The 21,431-nt window shown below is 37.6% G+C and overlaps 1 protein-coding gene across 1 annotated transcript in view; it reads right to left on the minus strand.

Moving 5' to 3' along the window:
• Positions 1–21,431, minus strand: part of sgcd (sarcoglycan, delta (dystrophin-associated glycoprotein)) — a 471,411-nt gene that overhangs the window by 352,089 nt on the left and 97,891 nt on the right. The window contains exon 2 of the mRNA XM_055017413.1: positions 4,946–5,045. The gene's annotated coding sequence lies outside the window, so the exon portion shown is untranslated. The remainder of the gene's footprint in view (positions 1–4,945; positions 5,046–21,431) is intronic.

Below are 21,431 nucleotides of genomic sequence, written 5' to 3' on the forward strand. Positions count from 1 at the left end.
AATGGACATAGCCATGGTAACATCACAATTAATATTAGAAGTTTGTTGGCTACCATGTAGAGTTTGGCATTGTAGCTGTAGCTGTCTTGGTTTTTGGTTTCTTCTGACTAAAAAAACAAGAATACGACACATCCCCCTCAAACATGCACTTCTTTATCATGTATTTTACCCTAAATAGCATCACAATTTACAAAATTTAACATCATGTTGTATTGAAAATGACTTGAAACGAGCAACTGAAGCCATAAAGTCATTTGGAAAATGTTTCCTGAGGTAACAAATCAAGTAAGAAGTAGCCTTACTTTCTCATAGACTTCTATACAATCACATTTCACCAGAACAGTCGCCCCCTACTAGCTAGTAGAGATAATGCAGGTTTAACGCTTCACTTCTCAGAACAGGAGGCTACATTTATATTTTATGTACAGTTTATAACATTCCCAACACCCAACATATAAAACAAGTCAAAGAAGAATATTCAAATATTTGCTGACAACGAAAACACTGAGTGGTAAAAACTGAAGTGATTGTACTAAAGCGCATGAATGTTCCCAACCACAACATTATTCACAAATACACAGACGTCTCCTTCTTCAGCCATTATTCAGTCACATATAAACAAAGCAGGTATCTTCCAATACTCATCTACATCTAACTGCTACATAGCATGCAAACAAACATGTAGTGTGTCCCAAAAGTAGCATCTAGTTGCATTTTGCAGTTTGTATCCCAACATGCTGTTTTGGCCATTCTGATCCACAATCCTTTGCAAACTGCTCATTTTTCACTACGGACTATGATGGAAATATGAGCAAACAGGCCGAAGCTTAAGACGCAATATTATGGTGAGTATTTTATGCAATATTTTTCAAAAGAAGCTAAAAATGATGTAATCTGAAATGCAGTTTTAATCAGCATTTAGCACTACAGAAATCAGAGTTGTCTGTTTTAAGGACTGGAATTGGAGAAAAAATTAATTTAGAGGTCCTTCTTTTTTTTTTTTGCAGTTGCATTTTTGCAGTGCAGCATCTCCCTTGATATAACTGCATGAAGGGAGATTTGCTGCTGCTGCCACAGTTGCACTCTGCAAATACAAAAAAAGTAAAACACAGACAACCTGCAAAAAAAAAAAAAAAAAGCGATGAGACAAAGAACTGAGAGATGGAGGCTTGTTAAAAGGGAACTCTCGGTACCTCGTAAGAAAATGCTGCGTGTTCGTTTCTGAGCTCTAATCCTGTTAGCGGACGGAACTGGCTTTCATTATGGGGACATTATCAGCCTCTCCACATGTATGGCAGAAGAAAAAATATGTGCAGGAACATAATTTCTATTCATCAGCCCACTAAAGCACACAGCCACCTCTCACCACCTCGGCACCGTGGCATTTTGTGGATTCAAGCGGTGGACTGAAACAGCAGTTAGTCTGATTTACTGGATCTCTGGGAGGCGACGGAGGCTGAAGGTGCTTAAGGAGACAAAGATGGAACCTCATTGTGAGGCCGAAGAGAGACGGTGGAAGGAGTGGAGAGGAGGCGGACTGCTGAGGATGGGTTTGAAATGTGCCACTTTCTCCTTAACATGAGGATAAGGTGCTTTTTGGGGGGGATTTTCAAATTCTTTTGAGCTGAAAAACCCCAATTATATCATCAAATTACCCATAATGGGCATCAAACATCTCAAATCTCGAAAGAGAGACGGTGGAAGGAGTGGAGAGGAGGGCGACTGCTGAGGATGGGTTCTTTGGAGCTGAAAAAACCTAATTATATGATCAAATTACCCATAGTGTGCACCATCCAGCCTGCTCAAATCTCTTCCTTTCTGATACTTTTGTCCAAAGACTAAACTGTCTGTATTTTGAGAAAGCATTTTAGCAGTTTTTTTCACAGCTTTTTTGAAAGCAAACTATGGCACTGAGGGTGTAAGTCATGACTGTAAGCTTTAATTTTAGGTTGTTATTATCTGTATTTGGTATTTCGGTTCATGACCTCAAGGAGCAGCGCCTCAAACAAAGAAGTGAAAGTGGCTGCAGGCCAGAACTGCCGGATATCTGTGGGCTGGAAACTTCACAACATATTCAATATGAGAACTTTCTTAAAAAGCAGTTTATGTCTTATACAACAAAGACGCAGCACTGTTCTCTGTTTTTTAAAAATATATTTTAGGGACGAATACGTCAAATTACACAAGTCAAGGACAACACAATAAAGTCCATGACTCATTTCTAAAGTGAGCCGTGACGCAAGAACAGAAACCGTGCAGGTGTCCAGGTGACTCATCTTACTAAGGAAAGCATCATCATCTATAGTTAGAACACAACTGGCCTCATCACTGCAAGTCAAAGGAGAGACAAGACTTAAATCATGATTATACGCTCTTTATATGCACAGAGAGACATGTAATTGTTGTTAACAGTGCCTATCCAAAAAAAAGAAAAAAATTTGCAACCTGGATTTAACTGAGCAAACAGATAAGATCCTTCCACTGGATAATTACTGCAGTGATTAATATATTTCAGCTGCAACAACTTCTTTAACTCTAGCTGATGCAGTGAGGAGCTTCTCATTTCTGAAACAACCATGTTAGAAGACACATCCTGTGGTCATAGAAAGGATGTTAATCTGTCTCAGAAGCTTAAAAATTATTGGCCTGCATCAAGCAAAGAAAACAACTAAGGACATTTATGAAACTATTAAAATTGGGTTCAGAACCATCCAACGCAAAACCTGAAGGACAGTGGAGAACCATCATCTTTGAGGAACAAATGTGGTCGGAACAAACTCTTGGATGATCATGATCAGAGATCACTAAAACGTTTGGTGAAATCATGTCATAAGAGATCAGCAGTAGAACTCACGGCTATGTTTAATAGTGAAAGTAAAAGCATTTCCACAGGCACAATGCAAAGGGAACTCAAAGGATTGGGACTAAACAGCTGTAACTCTAAGAAAACCACTGATCAGTGAAGCTAATCACAAAAAAGGCTTCAGTTTGCTCAGTAGCATAAAGATTGGACTCTGGAACAATGGAAGAAGGTCATGTGGTCTGATGAGTCCAGATTTACCCTGTTCCAGAGTGATGGGGGCATCAGGGTAAGAAGAGAGGCAGATGAAGTGATGACCTCATCATGTCTTGTGTCTACCAGCCTGTGGGGTTTAGGGTTATGATCTGGGGTTAGTCAGGTTCAGCAACGTTATGTTCCCAAAGAATGAGGTCAGCTGATACCTGAAGATACTGAATGACCAGGTCTTCTTCCCTGATTTCATGGACATGTTCCAAGATGATGATGCCAGGACTCATGGGGTTCACACAGAGAATAATTGGTTCATGAGCATGAGATGGATTGTCCTCCACAGAGTCCAGACCTCAGCCTCACTGAGAATCTTTGAGATGTTCTGGAGAAGACTTTGTCCAACTCTCCCATCATCAGTATAAGATCTCGGTGAAAAATTCATTGAACTCTGTACAGAAATAAATGCTGTGTCATTGCAGAAGCTTATTGAAACAATGCCACAGTGAATGAGTGCTATACTCAAAGCTAAAGACAGTCCAACAAAATATTAGAGTGGGACTTTTTGCAGTGTATTTTTGTCTTTGTCAAAAGATCCATTCGACACATGTCCAGTTGTTTGATGCAGGCCACTTCACTGGTACAATAAGTAAATTATCCGATAAAATATTCTAAAGTTTCCTTATATGCATCAGCCATGAAAACACATAACGAAAAGCTCAGTTGCATGAACTGACTCCAAGAGTCTTTCTTCCCTGGATCATGAAACAAACGATCACATCCCCTGAAAATGCAGCTGATTGAAGTCAAAAGTGCCATAAATCATCATTTCTTGAATTCAATTGTAATAAAAAAAACTGCAGTGAAACATTCAAAATGGTTTAAAATTTCCAAATGGACAAAAAATGACACCCCATATGTTCATTGAACACCTCTTTTATAGCCATTCACTGCCAACAAGGTCACCATTTAAAGCGAAGTTTTCTGAAATTGCTAATAATCTTACAGAAAAATGCTGTAAAAAAACTTTGTTCATCATAAAAAAAAAATGACATTTACATTTTTAACCAGCCTAAAAGCTGTTTAAATTTGAAACAAACCTTCTTGCTGCTGGTCTACATTAAAAATTAGGTCACTGGAAATGATCAATAATGAATAAAAATGAAACCTTTTAACCTGATAAATGTTTCAGCCGTGTTCCTTAGCCCTACTTTGGCGCTGATATATTCCATGAACAAGCACTACAGCCAGATGTCCACACAGAGCCTCCAAAATCAGAAATAAAACCTCTGATGATGAAGTTTAAGCCACTTGAAGCCTAGCAAAGCCTGGAAATGCAGAAAATTTAACACACTGGAAGTTTGAACTTCAGTCAAAAGCTTAAAATTCCAGGTTTCCTGAACAAAATTTGGTTTAAAGGGAGATTATACAGCATAGCTTTTGTCTAAAATGGTTTCAAAAAAGAGAGGGTTTCAAGATAATAAATAACTCTTCAGTCAATTTCTTGAAAGACACCAAAAAAGGAGAAACATCTACAAGTGAAGTTTGGTATTTTATGTCTTAAAACCATTAAAATGTCACATGAAGAATGGAAAAATGAGATTAAAGAAGGACAGTTAATGGAGAAATTGACTCACCAAAAAACAATATACCATAAACTTGTGGTTATATCAGAGAAAATAAGGTTTCAGCAGCATTTTTATGTGTTTACTGAATGTAGAAAGTGTGTGTTAATCACTTATTAGAGCAAAATTGCAACTGATAAAGAAAGGCTGTGTTCTTATTTCAGAAAATGAAGTTTCTATAATAGTGTGGTAATGAGTAAAACCAATAAGAGCATATCAGTGGAGCCTGGTGACTTGTAGTGACAGGATTAATGAAAAAGCAAAACTCCACCTTGGACAGAAATGAATAATTATATCTATAAAAATGAATTACCTTCCTTCCTGCCTGGTAAAGAGGAACAAACAGAGTTTCTCCGACCCGCCACCGCTGCTGACAGTTCTCCACCTCCTTGTCCAAACGTTGTACAAACCCACTGGAACGGAAGATGGAAACACAAAATGGGATGTTAAACTTGAGGATAATAGCTGGGCTGCAGTAATGTAGCCATCTAATCATCGGCAACGTACGCACATCAGAAAGTAGAAACGGCTGCTAAGTGGTGCAATTTATTCAGTCCTGTCACATTCCATTCACTGCTCCTCACATTTTGCTGTTCTTGTCATACTCTCCATGTTGGTAATTGCCTCCACGATGAGACCACAAGTTAGGAAGCTGAAAGGAGGCAGCACACACCTGGATCCTCAGCTCGGGTTTACAGGGGAATATTCTTTCAAATCAAGATATTATACCTCAATCAAAGCGCATTCAGCTTTTCTAAATGTCTGTTTACTCTCACAGGAAGATTACACTCCCTTAAAAAAAACAACAACACAATGGCAAATATTCAGCCGATCTTCCTGCACCGAGACAAACTGTCAGTTTTTTCCCCCAAAATAAACCAAAATAAAGTTTCAGGTTGAAGAGTGTTTGAGTGTCAGGATCAAACTGAAGCACCGGCGGCGACGAGACAGAAGACGTGAACACAAACCAAACGCCGACTGCTTGAGAAACAACAACAACAACAACAAAGCAGATACATAAGAAAACCTGCAGGTTATGGAGAAGACTTTTTTTTTGTTTTTATTTTGCTGTTTTCAGTGTTGCTTCATTGACTGTTTGACTGTCAAACATCTGATCCTGCTCCAAGTGGAACCAAGAAGAAGACGACTACGTCCACGTCTGAGGGGAACAAATACCTGGAACTTCTTGAAGCAATAGTTCAACCAGCTTATTGCATTATTTATTCTTTACACTGCTTTTCCTCTTATGCCCAGAAGAAATGATCTTTCCACTACTACTCATGGTGTTCTCCAAAATACCCAGCACACTAAAGTTCAATTCTTAGTTCTGTGAAAAACCAACCTGCACTGAATTGGAGTAGAGTTTTCAGAACTTAAACATAAAACAAAAAACAAACAAACTGTGGGGCTTAGCAAGCCCTTCTTTGTTTTAGCTCACATCTTTCCTGCCATTTTCACTGCGATATAAAGTCCAGCACCTCTACAGAAACAATAGCTAGAAGTAGAGAAAACTAAGACATGTCTTCTGTGCATTACGACACAGTTAGAATGACATAAATCATAACAAACTGTGGCTTTACATAGCTCAGATATTTTACTATTTGCTTGTCTAATTTGTGTTTAAACTGGTCTTCTATCCGTTCAACACAACCTGCAGTTTAGACAAGTTCAGCGAAGAAACGGCAGAATTTTTTGCAGCAAAGTCGGAAATAGCTTCACAGTTGAGCTGATAAGTGGAGAATTTTTGGATTTTTATGTCATCTGGTTTATTGGAGTGCTTTAATTTTTGAAGAAATGTAAATAAGACATTTAAAATAAAGGGATTTTGATGAAATGTCACAATTTTCAGCTCAGATTTGGTTAGGTTTTCCAGCACAAATACATCGTAATCCGATTATTTTTTCTGTTTTGATGGTTTCTGTCTCTGATAAATGGTTTAATTCTTTATAAAACTGCCATTATTGAAGCTGTCAGCAGGTTTTGGGGTTGAGAGTGTTAAAATAATGACAGATAATCACATTAATCTGACTGCACTATCAACAGAGCAACATGGCTGTTTTGAAACTAAAGACATTTTCTGTTCTTACACCCTTTTGTGCGATTTATGCACCAATATGCTTGGTCACTGTTATTAAAAGAATGCAGGTTGAAGTTGAACTTAACAGAAAAACTGTGGTTTAAATGACACTTCTAATACCAACAATGGCTGTGGTGTTAGTCAAGAGGAAGCAGTTGTGATTGTTGGTAGAAAACAAGCAACAAACAATAACTATTATAAAAATCTGCAGGTTTATGGACCCCTCCATCAACCCTGACCTCCTCCCTCTTTAATGTCACATATGTTTTTTTCAAATTCAGTGTAATTTTGTTCATCTTGCTTGAAAATACAAAAATAAGGCAGATTTTTTTAAGAGATACACTACAAAAACATGACAAAAACAGCAAAAACACTGACGTTTCAGTGTATTGCCCCATTCCTGCTTACATTTAAGTCACAAAAGAGAAAATACACCTCACTTCATATATAATGTTAATAACACCAGTAGGAAAACAACCCGTCTGCAGCTGTAAATTGCAGTCATGACCGCTACAGAGAGTTTAGATCTGATTTCAGGTTTGCATTCAACAGCTCTCAACCAGCTACTCAGCTTTCAAGTGTGTTAATGGACGCCGTCCTAATAATGGAAAGTCAGCTATTAAGGTTACGAGTCACTGATGAGTAAAATCACATTTTTAATGCAGCCCGTTTGTGCAACAGAACACATCTCCCGCCACCTTCATAACACAGAAATGTAATAATCGACGGCATACTCAATTATTGTTCCTTGTGTGTGGGGTAATGGGATTTATAAAAACACATGCAACGCTGCCGCTTTTAAAACAAGTCGGTGGAAATGAGCTCGTTTGGAGGTGTGGGCGGTTTTCATTTCTTACTTTTAGGATGATATTGGACTTGGATTCCTGTCCAGGAGGTGTGTGTTCATGTAAATGTGATTTGTTTTGTTCAGTGGATGATGGAAGTGGTGAAATGAAATCATGTTGAAGGATATGGTTGCAGTTTAAGGCTCTGTAGAGCTGTAAATACCCTAAGTTACTAGTTTACATGAACATTCTGGAGAATAAACTTAATTTACTGCTACAAGATGCAACTTATCAACAAAAAAATAACTGAATAGATTAAATTGTCTGTCTTTTTTGAGTAATATATGTTCATCAAGCTTGAGATGTACATTCCCACAGCAGACGTCCACAAATCGAGGTCAGACTTTTAACCCATAAAAGCAGTTATAAGTGCCGAAATGTCGTCATAATTCCTGAATACAAAACTCCCGAGAAGTTCTTGCATTCAAAAATGATTGTAATGACAAAATCTCTTCCAAAATGAGTCAATAATCAAAATTTGTCAAAAAAATATTACAAATCACTCAAAATCTGCTTAAAATGTCAAAAATAATCATCAGAGGGAAATGGAACCTACTGGATCACTAAAATAAATGCAGCATGGCTCAGAAACAGTGAACAGAGGAGCAAGTTGCTGGAGATACAATCAGCATGGTGAAACATCTTTCTATTGTCTATTCTATTGTCATTTTAAACTACATTAGAGTCATTTTGAACTAGTTTCAAGTAATTATGGAGAGTTATCCTGGACCACTCTTACATAGGTTTGGACAAGTTTTTAGTCATTTTTGAAACTTTTTGTTACTTTGGACCAAATTTGTGTCAATTTTGTACAATTTCATATAACTTTGGACAAGTTTTTACGTTATTTTAGACAGGTTATTAGTCATTTTTGGACAGTATTTGAGGCGTTTGGATGATTCATGAGTTGATTTGGAGAGGCTTTGAGTCATCTGTGATATTTTTTGTTACTTTGGACCAAATTGGAGTCATTTTGGACAATTTTAGGCTGTGGGAAAAGTGCAGCATGGCTCAAAAACAGTAAACAGAGGAGCACACATTCAGCATGGTGAATTTTGTTGGGCGATACATTCAGCATGAGATACATTTAGCATGGTGAAACATCTTTCTACAGCAGATGAGTAGATGCACGAGTAAGTTTGTAGAGGCTATAAAACTGAAAATAGTTAAGTATTTACAGTTAGTGGAGACAAGACGATCACAAAGAGAACTGAAATGACAAAATCAAAGCACAAAGTAACACAAACAGGACAAAAACGAGACATAAAATGACATTAAGGAGACAAAACAAAGAGACACAAAATGAGAAAAATGAGGCCAAATTGAACAAGATGCAAAATACCTGTAAATACGCTAAGTCACTAGTTTACATGGACATTTTGGAGAATAAACTTAATTTACTGCTATAAGATACAATTTATCCACAAAAAAACAACTGAATCGATTAAATCTTCTGTTATTTTATTTTCATTTATGTCCGTAATCATATTCTGTGTTCCTCACAGCAAACTTCTACGAATCGAGGTCAGACTTTTAACCCATAAGAGCAGCTATATGTGCTGAAATGTCGTCCCTGAAGTCGCGAGGTGCTTTGAAGTGAAGCAGCCGCCCAGTGATATATTTTGACTTCACATTTCCTGAACACGACGCTCCCGAGAGGATCCTGCATTTCAACTGAGCAAGAACAAACTCCTGAATGACATTCAAAGTTGATTCTAAAAGTAGATATCTACTGTTTGGAGAGAAAGAAAAAACGGTTCCTCTGACAAAACTCCTTTTTAAAACACACAAATTTCACAGCTGACATACTTATAACTCCTTTAAAAAGACGCGTTTTGTATATTCTAGAGGCGCTCAAAGACTAACTTCAAGTAATGAGCCGTTTTCAAGCACAACAAAAGGTTCCAGTCTGGAGCCAGCCTGAAGGTTACATAAATGTTAAGATATGGAAATGATGTTAAGAGACAGGAGCTCGGAAGGAAAGCCTTGATAAATAATCTTTGCCTGAAATGCAAATTCCTCGTCCATGGAAAAAGACCAGAAGCTCGGACACTCCCCTCCCAACACAGTTAAAAAATCTGCATAACTAACATATGGTGTCATCGAGTAGAGGTCGCTGTAAGAATAATGCAGAATAATGTAGAGGAGCAGTAGAAGATGATTCCTAACTATAGTTTTGGCTATTTACACAAAATTTAAGCAGCCACATGAAGGAGAATTGTTGCTGGGAGTGCAGGAAGACTCTTGTGTTCACTCTTGCAGTCAACAACAGATCATTTGGTATCTCAGTGTTACAAACATGTGGACAGGCCATCAAAGCTAATGTTAGCCACACTAGCCACACAATATGCTAACACTAAGGATTTTGGTATCGCCGTGGTGACCTAGTTATCAAAAATAACAATAATCCACTAGAAGTTCAGTTCCACAGATGCTGGGAGTGCATTCGGACTCTTGCGTTCACTCTTGCAGCCACCAGCAGAACAATTTTAGGGTATTTTAAAATTGAGCAGAAGCAGCTGTAGAAGGTAAATAAACCCAGTGGACTTTGAGGAAGCTGTTCATTCTGACTGGTCCATCTCGGAAGCAGTAAGCGTTAAACATTTTTAGCTCGATGGCTATTGGTAACCAAGTTTATCTTGTTGACGGTACGCTAGGATAATGGCAGTAGTAAGTGTCTGCAGTTTATATTAGAAAGCATGTAAAACACAATATAAATGGATTCTCACGATAAGAGACATTTAAAAGATGCAAAAATGACAAATTCAAAGAACAAAACCACAGACAAATGCAACAGATGGTCTGAAAACAATGGAGCAAACTGCACATCACACAACTTTTTTAAAATTGGTTGTAAACAAACCATAGCCTAAAAACAGAACTCCTACTTCACAAAGACTTGCAACTTTGTATTATGTTGCTTTTTTAAGATGAAAAACTCAGAAAAATCCAGAATTTCAATCTCAAATTTGCTCTTTATTCATCCACAGGTATCCAGCCAACTCATATGATGAACTGTATTAACATTTAATAGCCAAACTGGATATTTACACCAGCTTTACATGATTTAATTATTGTTGCAGTCTAAAAGAACATCCCATGTATTTTTCTCAGACAAAGGATTTCCCTTTTACCATTCATGCATCTTTAATTACAGATATCTGTGGTTGAATCATGAGCAGTTGTCATCATAATTCCAGATATCTATGGTTTCATTCAGACTAGTACTCATTCTAGTTCAAGATATCTTTAATTCCTCTAAATTCCAAACTTGTACATGAGAAACTAGAAAAGCACTCAGACAGTGCAGTACTCAGCCAAGGCTGTTCATTCCCCCAGAAGGCATCGTCAGCAGCGTTTTATTTTTTAGAAATGCAGTATTTGTTTATTTTTTATTTATAGATGCCCTTGCGCTGAGCACAGGTGTGTGTTCTGCATGTGTGTGTTATGTACAGATGCCAAACCGTGTGACCTAAACATGTAGCGGGTGGCAGGAGCTGATGGGACTCAGAAACATCCCCATAATTTAATCAACTGTTCCTTGTATCATTTTAGACAGACAAGTCCTGATAATCCAGCAGCGCAGTGATGGATTTCTAGTAGGATCACAATCATGTGATCATCAGCAGGCAGCTGATGTAGTGTTCACTTGTCATGGTTACAGCGACGCCATACTACTATCTCGCAATGACACAGAAATCTTTAACAAATCTGTGGATCCAGACTATAAGCCACATCACTGCCAAAATCTAATCACTTGGTCCTTGTGTCATTTCTGATCTTCCCTGAAAATTTCATCCAAATCTGTTGGTCCAGTTTTGAGTAATGTTGCTGACAGACAGACAAACGTCACATAACTCTGCTGCGTTCCTTGGCAGAGTAAAAAATGAGAAATAAAAAGCATTCAGAACTCGACACAAATTGATTCTCACAATAAGAGACATTTAAAAGATGCAAAAATGTCAAATACAAACATCATTGGTGTATCTACACGTCACAGGCTAGTACTGAACAAATGTTTTGGAAAATCTTACACCATTACATCCCCACAGAGATATTACAAAGAAAAACCATCACTTGTACCTCTGATAAGATGATGTAAGAGTTGTTGCTATTGTCAAACACTCAGCACTCCAATGAATTCAACTTCTAAGAGAAAGTGCTGCTTTTTGCTCGGTTAAATTAAAAACTTTTGCCATTATCTGTCGCAGAAAGATGATTTGTACACAGCGAAGTATCGTCTGAAGCAAAGTGAAACACCTTCTGGGCCTGGATGCTGCACGGACTCGGCAGGGGAGCTGTAAAGCCTGTAATTAGGGAATGCATATGTGAGTGTGTGTGTTTGTGGTGTGGACGGGGAGGCGGTGGTCTGGCTCTGCAAGCAGCTTTCAAAACATCTGTCAAAGGATAAACCTCTGTCACTGCCCACTGCGAAGTTAATAAAGTCCAACTGTGACTAAATGAGATCTACCTTCCCTTTCTTTTCCACAACAACCCACCAGGAAGCGCGAAAATGAAGATCATGTTTTATATAAAAGCTCAGAGTGGAAGTTATTTGCAGATATCTCCAGCGGATGAAGATCACACGCTGAAGGTTATGGATCAGCCACCTTTTTTTGTTTACCACTACATCACTGGAGAAAATGGAAAAAAGACATAGCGAGGAGTAAACACAAGAAAGAAAAATGAGAGGGAAGGAAAATGGGAAGGGACAGAGCAGTTTTACAAAAAGAGAGAGAGGAGTGAGAGGTGGTGGAGCAGAGCAGGTCTTTATTTACACCGTAGGATTTATGGAGTCCTGCATATGCTGCATGGTGCGGGGAACCGTCGCCTCCTGGCCGCAGGAAGTAACATCATTTCAAGCTCGAGTGCCCGCTGTGCCGCCAAGTGTCCGGCCAAAAAGAGTGCCCGGCAGCGGAATATCAACAGAATCCCCCTGACCTTTTCCCCAACGACCGCTGTGTTCATGTGAGTCGCAGCACAGAAAAGAAAAGGCCTCTTCTCCAGCCATACTGGAGCCTTTGTGTCCCGACGCGACTCCCCCATCACATCCGAGAATGTAGCCGACTTAAAGAGGTGGTTTTACCAAGACAAAGGCCTCAGAGGGACAAAATTAATGGTGTTAGAGTGGAAAAATTCACGTATCTGGGGCTCAAAGTGCTTCGATTTTTTATATTTTACTGCTTGAGTTCAAAAATGTCTATATTTTTCCACACAAAACACAAAAAGAGTAGAAGTATGTTTGAGTTTTTCAGATTTTTCTGTCCAAAATATCTCCACTTCTGCTGTATAGCGCACCACATATATAGTTTGCAATTTGATTTAGAGTTAAAATTCATGTCTAGATGTGAAAAGTACAGGCTTCAGGCTCAAAATCTGTCACTGATGATCCAAAATTGTGCATTTTTGTGAGCGTATGGAGCAATAGATGAGTAAATAAGACTGTTTTCAGGTAAAGTTTGGTTTATAGTTGGTCATTTTCCACCCAGATGAAGGTGGCTGTGGTTGTGACTCGAAACTAAAAGGACATTAAATTAAAATCTATTAACATTAGGGCTGAACTCTGTGCAAAGATTTTTAAAAAATCATTGCGAAGCAAAATGAGTCATGATTTCAGCAGAAATTGTCAATTTTTTTTGCATTAATTTCCACTGAAACTGCGTGGAGAATATGATTTATGTATTTTGCTGTGACACGTTTCATGTTTATTTAAAAAAAAAACTGCAGCTCTTACAATTTAAACATTGTACTCAGCCACACTGAGATGACCTAATTAAGATACATTTTAAAGCAGAATTAATTAATTTATTACAGTGGAACAAGTCATAGCAAGTCTTGCACATTCTGCAGATAAGGAACAACACTGGCATTGTTTTTAAATGTTTTTACCTAATTTTTACTCTACTTTTTGCTCCATTTTGGTCTCCACCAGACACTACTTAGGAAAAAAACTGGCTCGTAAGCAGCTATGTGAAAGTGCTGTCATTGCTTTTTGTTGGAAACGCTTCATAAGAGCAGTGAGGATAAAATAAAGCAATAAAGATGAACAGAAAGATGCTAAAACATGTCTTAAAGCCGAGTACAATGATAAAACTATCTTGTACAACACACTATCTCATCACAACAATTTCAGGTTTTTGGACATCTCATGTTGTGAAATCAAGCTGCATTATTATAGAGATTAATCATCAGTTTTGTTTTTTTTTAATGTGTAGCTGAAGCATATTTCAGAGATTGTTCATCCCATTTTACCATGAAGAGTCCCAATAAGATGTAGCAGAATATATAACACCTGGAAACCTCAACTACAAAAAGAAACAGAAGACAAATGCAGCCATAATTAAAACTGCAGTAGGCGTAAATCTAGAAAAGTCAACGTGCACTTGCGATTTAACCCACAAATTCAACTCTTAGACCACCAAAATTTCAATATGCTGAGAGGTTTGTGTGGAATTTTAGCCCAAAGATGCTAAAAAATTCTGTCTGCTCATCTTTCATGGCATTAGTTACACCTTTGGCAGAAAAGTCTGCAGCCGGAGTTCCATTAACACCGTTAGTCTGAGCTCAGGGTTGATGGATGCACAAACGTGTTTCCCTGCTTCCATCTCTTCATCTTCCCTCCATCTTCCCTCCACAACATCCAAACAGCAAGAATTCAGCTGAGTCGATTCTTTAAAACCACACAGAGGACAAAACTAATTAGCTACATACAGTACAGATGCTTTTAAATCATCGTTATCTCCACGGCAACCACAGAATCTCGTTAAGAAACTGGTGTTTTCTGTTCTTTCAATGTTCTGCTTCTTTCATTTAGCTCAAAACTGCTGAGTCACACGTCAGTTCTCAGATCAATACGAGCAGGTAAAGCTGTGATGAGCTTCAGACCAAACTAATTACTAACTCATTAAAAAGTAGCTTTTTCATGCTGCAATATGGAGTTGAGTCCTGTAATAGTGGTAATTTATATCAGCGTTAACTGCAGTGGGAAAAAATACACAAAAAACTGAAACTCTGCAGCAAAGGTGCCAGAAAAACGTGTGTTTGAAAATACAACAATACAGTAGCATTAAAATGTTGTAATAGTGGTGAAAAAATCTTTCTATAGCTGTTCTGATTACATTAAAATATACAGTTTGATAGCCACACACTCTAAAGCAACAAATTAATAGTTGTGACAATACAGATTTAATATTTATAATATAATAATTTATTATATATATATATATATATATATATATATATATATATATATATATATATATATATATATATATATATATATATGTGTGTGTGTGTGTGTGTGTGTGTGTGTGTGTATATATATAAAGTTATTTTGACTGTAAAACAAAAAAAAGGTGCGACTATGAAATTCAACTTTTTAACCACTATTTGAAGCTAAAATGCATCAATTATTTTACAGATATTTGCTGTTACTTTCTGCAGTTTTGACAGGTTTACTGGCTTCCTTGCTGCTAGAGATTCATACTTTAAGTGGATTTTAAAAATGTCTTTTTGATGCTACTGATAATGTAGAAAAACACGCTTAAAATGAGGTAGAATGAGACCAGTATGTGTAACCTCCAGTACAGTTTGCTGCCTACAGTACAGAGAAAATGAGGCCTGATCTTCCTGAAGGACGGCAGACAGGAAGTCCTAAAGATGCAGGAGAAGGTTACAGAATAAAAGCCTCCCAGAGCTCTAATATAACCTCACCAGCTGTCCTCATGCCCGTCTGACTGCAGGCCTTGTGCGACCACAACCTCATAAAACACAAGGCGGTTCCAACGCCTCGATGCCGAACATCTTCTCTCTGCTCCAAGGACGGCCGACCCTCCACAGTGATTCAAAGTTGTCTCAAAGACGGAAGCTAAGAGGGCGTGATAACAGAATTACACGCCTTGGCAGCAGCGCTGGGGGCTCCTGGAGGCCGCCGGGGCCCCTGGGAGGCTGCTGGCCGGCTGGAGGTTCGTGGCAGCAAACCAGAGAACTCAGGGTTCACTGGGAAGGTCTTCAAGAAGTGACCGAGATTAATGCCGGCACCCGTGGGTGAGCAGCCTCGCGGTGGACATCAGGTCTGCTGAGAGGTTGGCGAAGACGCTCCAGTGTCCTTGAAGCTGATGATTATTCAGTGAAACAGAGCTTCTAATGGAGACCAACAACCATTGCTTATGATATTCAAGCTAGTTTTCTAAATCATAGAAAAGTTCCATTCAGTTAAAGCTGTAGGAGTCTCATTAACTAACAGAAAAATTTACATTTTATTGATCTACACAACCAGAAAAGGCCTCTTTGTATAATTCTGAAACTTACATTATTTTTCAGTTTTGGCTAACCTCACCTTTTTTCTGTTAACCTCTGACAGCTCACCACTTACCTTTAGACATTTTCAGTAAAAACCTGGAAAAATCGGGGCATTCTAAACCTTTGACTGGTAGTGGAGGTGTTTGGTAGTTAAAAGCAGAAAATGTCTGAATTTTCTCATTACTCATACAGTTAAATAACATTCATATGTCAAACATAGAGCTTGCGGGCCAAAACCGGTCCTCCAGAGTGTCCAATCCGGCCCCTGGGACGACTTTGTAAAGTGTAAAAATTACAGTGAAGACATTAACTGCAGACTGTAGATTTGTAAAACTATACATTTTAATAATTTCTACACCATGACAGGTTGTTTTGATCATGAAGTAAAATACTAGACTGTTCATTTATCATTTTGTGTCTCATTTTTGTAATATTTTGACTTGTTTTTGTTGTTTTTTGTCTTTTTTTTGCCTGACCTTTGTCGTTTGTCTCATGTTTTTGTTGTTTTATGTTTCCTTTTTGTCTCACTTATGTTTTATCTCTTATTTTTGTCATTTTGTGTTTTGCTTTATTCATTGTTTTGTGTATCGTTTTTTTGTTTTGTGGGACTTTATTTTTCATTTAATTTTTGCCATTTGTCCCTTTTTATTGTTGCTTTGTAACTTTTTTGTCGAATTTTTGTTTCTTTTTTGTTTTGTGTCATTTGTCTCGTTTTCTATCATTTTGTTTCTCGCTTTTGTCATTTTGTGTCTCATTTTTGCAATATTTTGTCTTGTTTTTGTTGTTTTTTGTCTGACTTTTGTCATTTTGATCATAAAGTAAACTACTATATCATTCAGTTCCAGATGACTAAATGTTGTGTTCCTTTGTAGACACTCTGTGATCTGGAAGTTGTAATGTGGAAATGATAAACTGAGGCTGAATGTTGCTGAAATTGAACTTATGTTTTTTTCATAATGTTTTGTAATAAGATAATTCCTGAAATGTGGATATTTTCAGAATGTACTTTGTTGCACTAAAACAAAGGGAAAACTTAGTGTTGTGGTTATTTATAGGTTATTATGATATTATAGGTTACTTGAGATCTAATTGGGCTGAATGTGGCCCCTGGACTAAGATGAGTTTGACACTGCTGCTCCAAAGCATTCTTCTGCTCTTATTCCTCTTCCATCCTGCATGATTGCATTAAATGACTAAATGAGGCCTCGTATGGTACATTTAAATAAAGGGTTAGTCAGCAAATGCAGCTGATTTGTTGAAAATGTGATGAATCAAGAGTCATCAAGACATGAACTTCACAGAGTTCCATCAGGAGAAACTGAAGCACTGCAGGTTTCTTCTTCTTCTTCTCTAAAGGGTCTGATAGACTCCCAGTTTTGAAAGCTTGAAGTTATAAACAGCAGTTATTTTATGAGTTTTTAAACTGTAAATACACCATTAAAAACAGAAAATGTCCTATTTTTCTCTTTACTCAAACCATTGAATAGTGTTTTTATTGTAGACTATTACAAACTAATCGGATGCACAGTTTTCTTCATTGTTGGTACTTTAAAAAATGCCAGTTTTGTTTAGTTTTTTGGTCTTCAAGGTGTTCAAGAAGTGATCGAGACTCATGTCAGTGTTGTGCCAAAAAGTGATGGCGGTCTGTTGGAGCAGTTGTCGTTCTGTCACTGCTTTTCACATTAGACCCATTTGTTTTTACTTTGCTGAAATAGCTTTAAAGTGCCTACTCAACTCACATAATGCAGTTTTATATTTGTCAAATTGCAACTTACAGCCCCAACATTGTGACCCAAATGACTAATTTTATTCCTGAAGTTACATATTTAGAAATAACAGCTCATCAGATGTTCGCAAAGAAATCATTTCTTCATTTTATATATAAAACCATCCAGAAATTATGTTATTTACAGCCTGAAAGTGAAACTACACGCCACAATTCCCAGAAAACATCTTGAATGTAATGTGAAAATGCAAGAGTTTCACCAAAGATACTTCTGCTACGACCACAGGAATATAATTCTGTGTATTTGAACATTATGAGTGCCCGATTCAGATAAAAGCAGCTGCATACTTCTTGAAAACTGCACAAAACAGCTTTAACCTGAAGGATAATCAGTTTTTAGCAGACGATGGCTTGTTTTTTTGGGTGAGCTGAAGACGCTCCGCCGTCCTTGAAGCCGACGATGACTCTGCGTGTTGCTCTGAGCCTCTAATGGAGGCTAAAAAAATCATCTCTTGCTCAATTTTAGCCCCATAATTCAAGCAAATGTGCCTCGGAGGCTTCGTTCGGTTCCTTCCTTCAGCCGTCTTCAGAGCAGATTGACTTTGTGCGTGACTTTACTCGCTCGTCCCCGTCGCTCTCCACTCTGTTTTGATGAACTGTTATATAATTCCACTCATATTTATTATTTGTTTTCCTGTTTATCCAGTTCTACGGGGGGCTACGAAAAAACAAGAGGGTGTGCGCTGAATTGTTAAGTGAAATTCCTGACTAATAAACAAATAAATAAATGTGGAGAGAAAGGAGGATGGAGAGCTGTGCTGATAGAGGCAGAAGTGGAGGAAGTGGTTGTGGAGGGGGAGAGGCAGTCCGAACAATCTGGGAGAGAATGGATGAAGAAAAATGAGGAGGGAGAACGACGAGGCTCTACCTGCAAATGAGTGTGGAAAATAAATAAATAAAAAGAATCCCTCTCTGCTTTTCCTGTTGTGGTAAAAGTCCCTGCTGCCAAATGACTCTGAATTCTAATGCAAAATAAATCTGTGAAATGAAAAAATAATAATAAAAATAAAATACAGCGAGGTAATCATTCATTCTGGACTGGAGGCTGCTCCTGGAAATTGAAACTCTTTGAAAGTTTCTAACAAACAAACACGGCGGCCCGGTTTGGCGTGACGTTCAGAGTCTGTTCAGGTAAACCGAAGGAAAAGGAGAAAATGTAAATGTATACGGGATGTTTGGAGAGAGAAGTAAGAGGAAAGAAGAAAGACAGAATAAACACCACAGCTGAAAGTGAAAAAAGTGAGCTATAGAAGTAGAAAAGTAAAAGACACTTATGATAATTTGCAAAACAAATATGTGTTTTTTGTCAGAGATTTGTTCATTTCTTTTTATAACAGGAGTTATTATCAATGTAGCTGTAACATTTTAAATTCAGCTCATTACCAGTAAGTTTTATTCATAGTATTGATTAAAAAAAAGAGTAGGTAAATATTTAATAATGAATAACAGCAAACAGTTGATTTGATGGATTCATTTTTATTTACAAATTACTTTTCACTATTATTATACCATTTTTAAAAAAATATAATTACAAAGTTATCAAATGTACAGTGTTTTTACTGTTGGTACATTAAGGAATTAGTTGTTTTATAATATAGAGACATCATCAATTAATAGAATTTTTTCATGTGTGTATTTTGTAAGCACTGCCAGTACATTTACTGTTACTTTATTTCCAAAAGTGCTTCTTAAGTCTTGTTGAATTCAACCGGGTGACTCACAGAAGTCCTCATTTTTAATATTTATTACAGAAATGGTTGGAAACTAAAGAATAAAAATGAGTTTTCTCAACCTGCGCAGCCTTTTTGTGAACTGTTATCCCTCTTACATCCTTCATGAACAAGCGTGCTTTGACCTACTGAGACATGGTTCAATCATTGTCTGAATGGTTTGTCAGCAGATATAAAAGTCCAGCTGATTATTTCTTTTTTTTACTGAGCACAGATTTAAAAAAATAAAATAAAAACAGAGTTCAAGATGCCAGTCAGGACCTGAAGGCCGACCTTACAGAGCTCCAAAACTATAAAAGAGCCGGTTGGAGAAAATGAAAACACTGCAGGTTTCTTCTTCTTCTCCTCTAAAGCTGTCTGATAGCAGAGTTACAACTTTCAGTTTTGAAAACTTGAAGCCACTGTGTAACTTCTAACAAAGAGCAGAGTGCAGCAGTAATCCAGGTGAGCTGCGGGATGAATGAATTACCGAGGACCTGTTCAACGGCCCCCTATCCTTGTTCCAGCAGCGATGTAGTGATTTGTATCCCTTCAAAGGCAGCAGTGTAAGCCTGTGGATTTGTCATGGACCCAACAGGGTCTTAGCTGAGGCTCTTATGCGATTCCAGAGCATTGGTGGTCCTGCAGGACGTTGTGCCATTACAAGCAGCAAGGTGCAATAATCCACTTTCACTGGGAGCCTGTTGGGATGAAGCATATAAAAGCACCTTTACAACATGTCACCAGGCAAAGCCACACTCGCCTTTTATTCCCAAACAGAAAAAAATGAGACAACGTTAAATCAGAATACCGCAAACAAAAATAGCCCCTGAATACCAGAAGATTCTGAGTGAGGAGACTGAACATAAAGAGCTTTTATCCACTGTCCATCCCTGTTTTTGAGATGTTAGTCAGCTCAAACAGAGCATAAAATGTCTCTTTCTCAGCTGTAAAGTAAAAAACAGGAGATACCAAAAATTTCTGAGCCCCAGTCCCCCAAAAACAATCAGTTCAAAGCCGTTTTTTAAAGTTCAATCCATTAAAAACCAGTGAAACCAGCAGACGCTGTGCAAATGAATGGCCATGGTGTTGCTGTCCATGGTGCTGAAGTCATTTTAAGTGTCCCCTTTTTGCAGCTGTTAAGTAAAAAAACTGAACAGATACTGAGGATTTCTGAGAAAATATGAGCCTCAATCCCTAAAAGATAATCAATCCTAAGCTGTTTTTTCCAAGTTCGATCTCATAAAAACCCCTGAAACCAGCACAGAGTCTTTACAACTAAAGCCCTGTTGTGATGCTGTCCATGGTGCTGAAACACCATAAAGTCAATTGTCCCCTATTTTCAGTTGTAAAGTAAAAAATGAAACAGATGTTGTGTTTCTAAGAAAATATGAGCCTCATTCCTCCAAAAATAATCACTCCAACAAGTTAAAGCTGATTTTTTTAAAGTTCAATCCAATAAAAACTAATGAAACCAGCAGTAACTGTACAAACAAATGGCTGTTGTGTTGTTGTACGCGGTGGTGAAATACCACAGAGTCATTTCAAATATCTATTATTTTCAGCTGTAAAGTAAAAAACTAAACAGATGAGAGAATTTTTGAGAAAATATGAGCCCCAGTCTCCCAAAGATTATCAATCTAACAAGTTAAAGCTGTTTTTAAAGTGATAATACAATGAAACCAGCAGAAAGTGTACAAATAAATCCCTGTTGTGTCGCTGTCCGTGGTGCTGTAATACCACAAAGTCATTTTGAATATCTCTTTTATTCAGCTGTAAAATAAAAATCTATACAGGCACTGAAAGTTTGAGACAATCTGAGCCTCATTCCTCAAAAAAAAAAAAATCAATCCAAACCTGTTTTTTTTTTTTTTTTTTTTAAATCTAATAAAAACCAGTGAAACCAACAGAAACTCTGTTCAACTAAATGGCCATGGTATCGCTGTCAGTGGTGCTGAAATACCACAAAGTCAATTCAAAAGTCCCCTTTTTTCAGCTGTAAAATACAAAACTACACAGATACTGAGGATTTCTGGGAAAATCTGAGCCTCATTCCCCCTCAAAGATAATCTATCCAACAA

This window comes from Amphiprion ocellaris, chromosome 14, assembly GCF_022539595.1.
Source record: "Amphiprion ocellaris isolate individual 3 ecotype Okinawa chromosome 14, ASM2253959v1, whole genome shotgun sequence".
Lineage (NCBI taxonomy): Eukaryota > Metazoa > Chordata > Actinopteri > Pomacentridae > Amphiprion > Amphiprion ocellaris.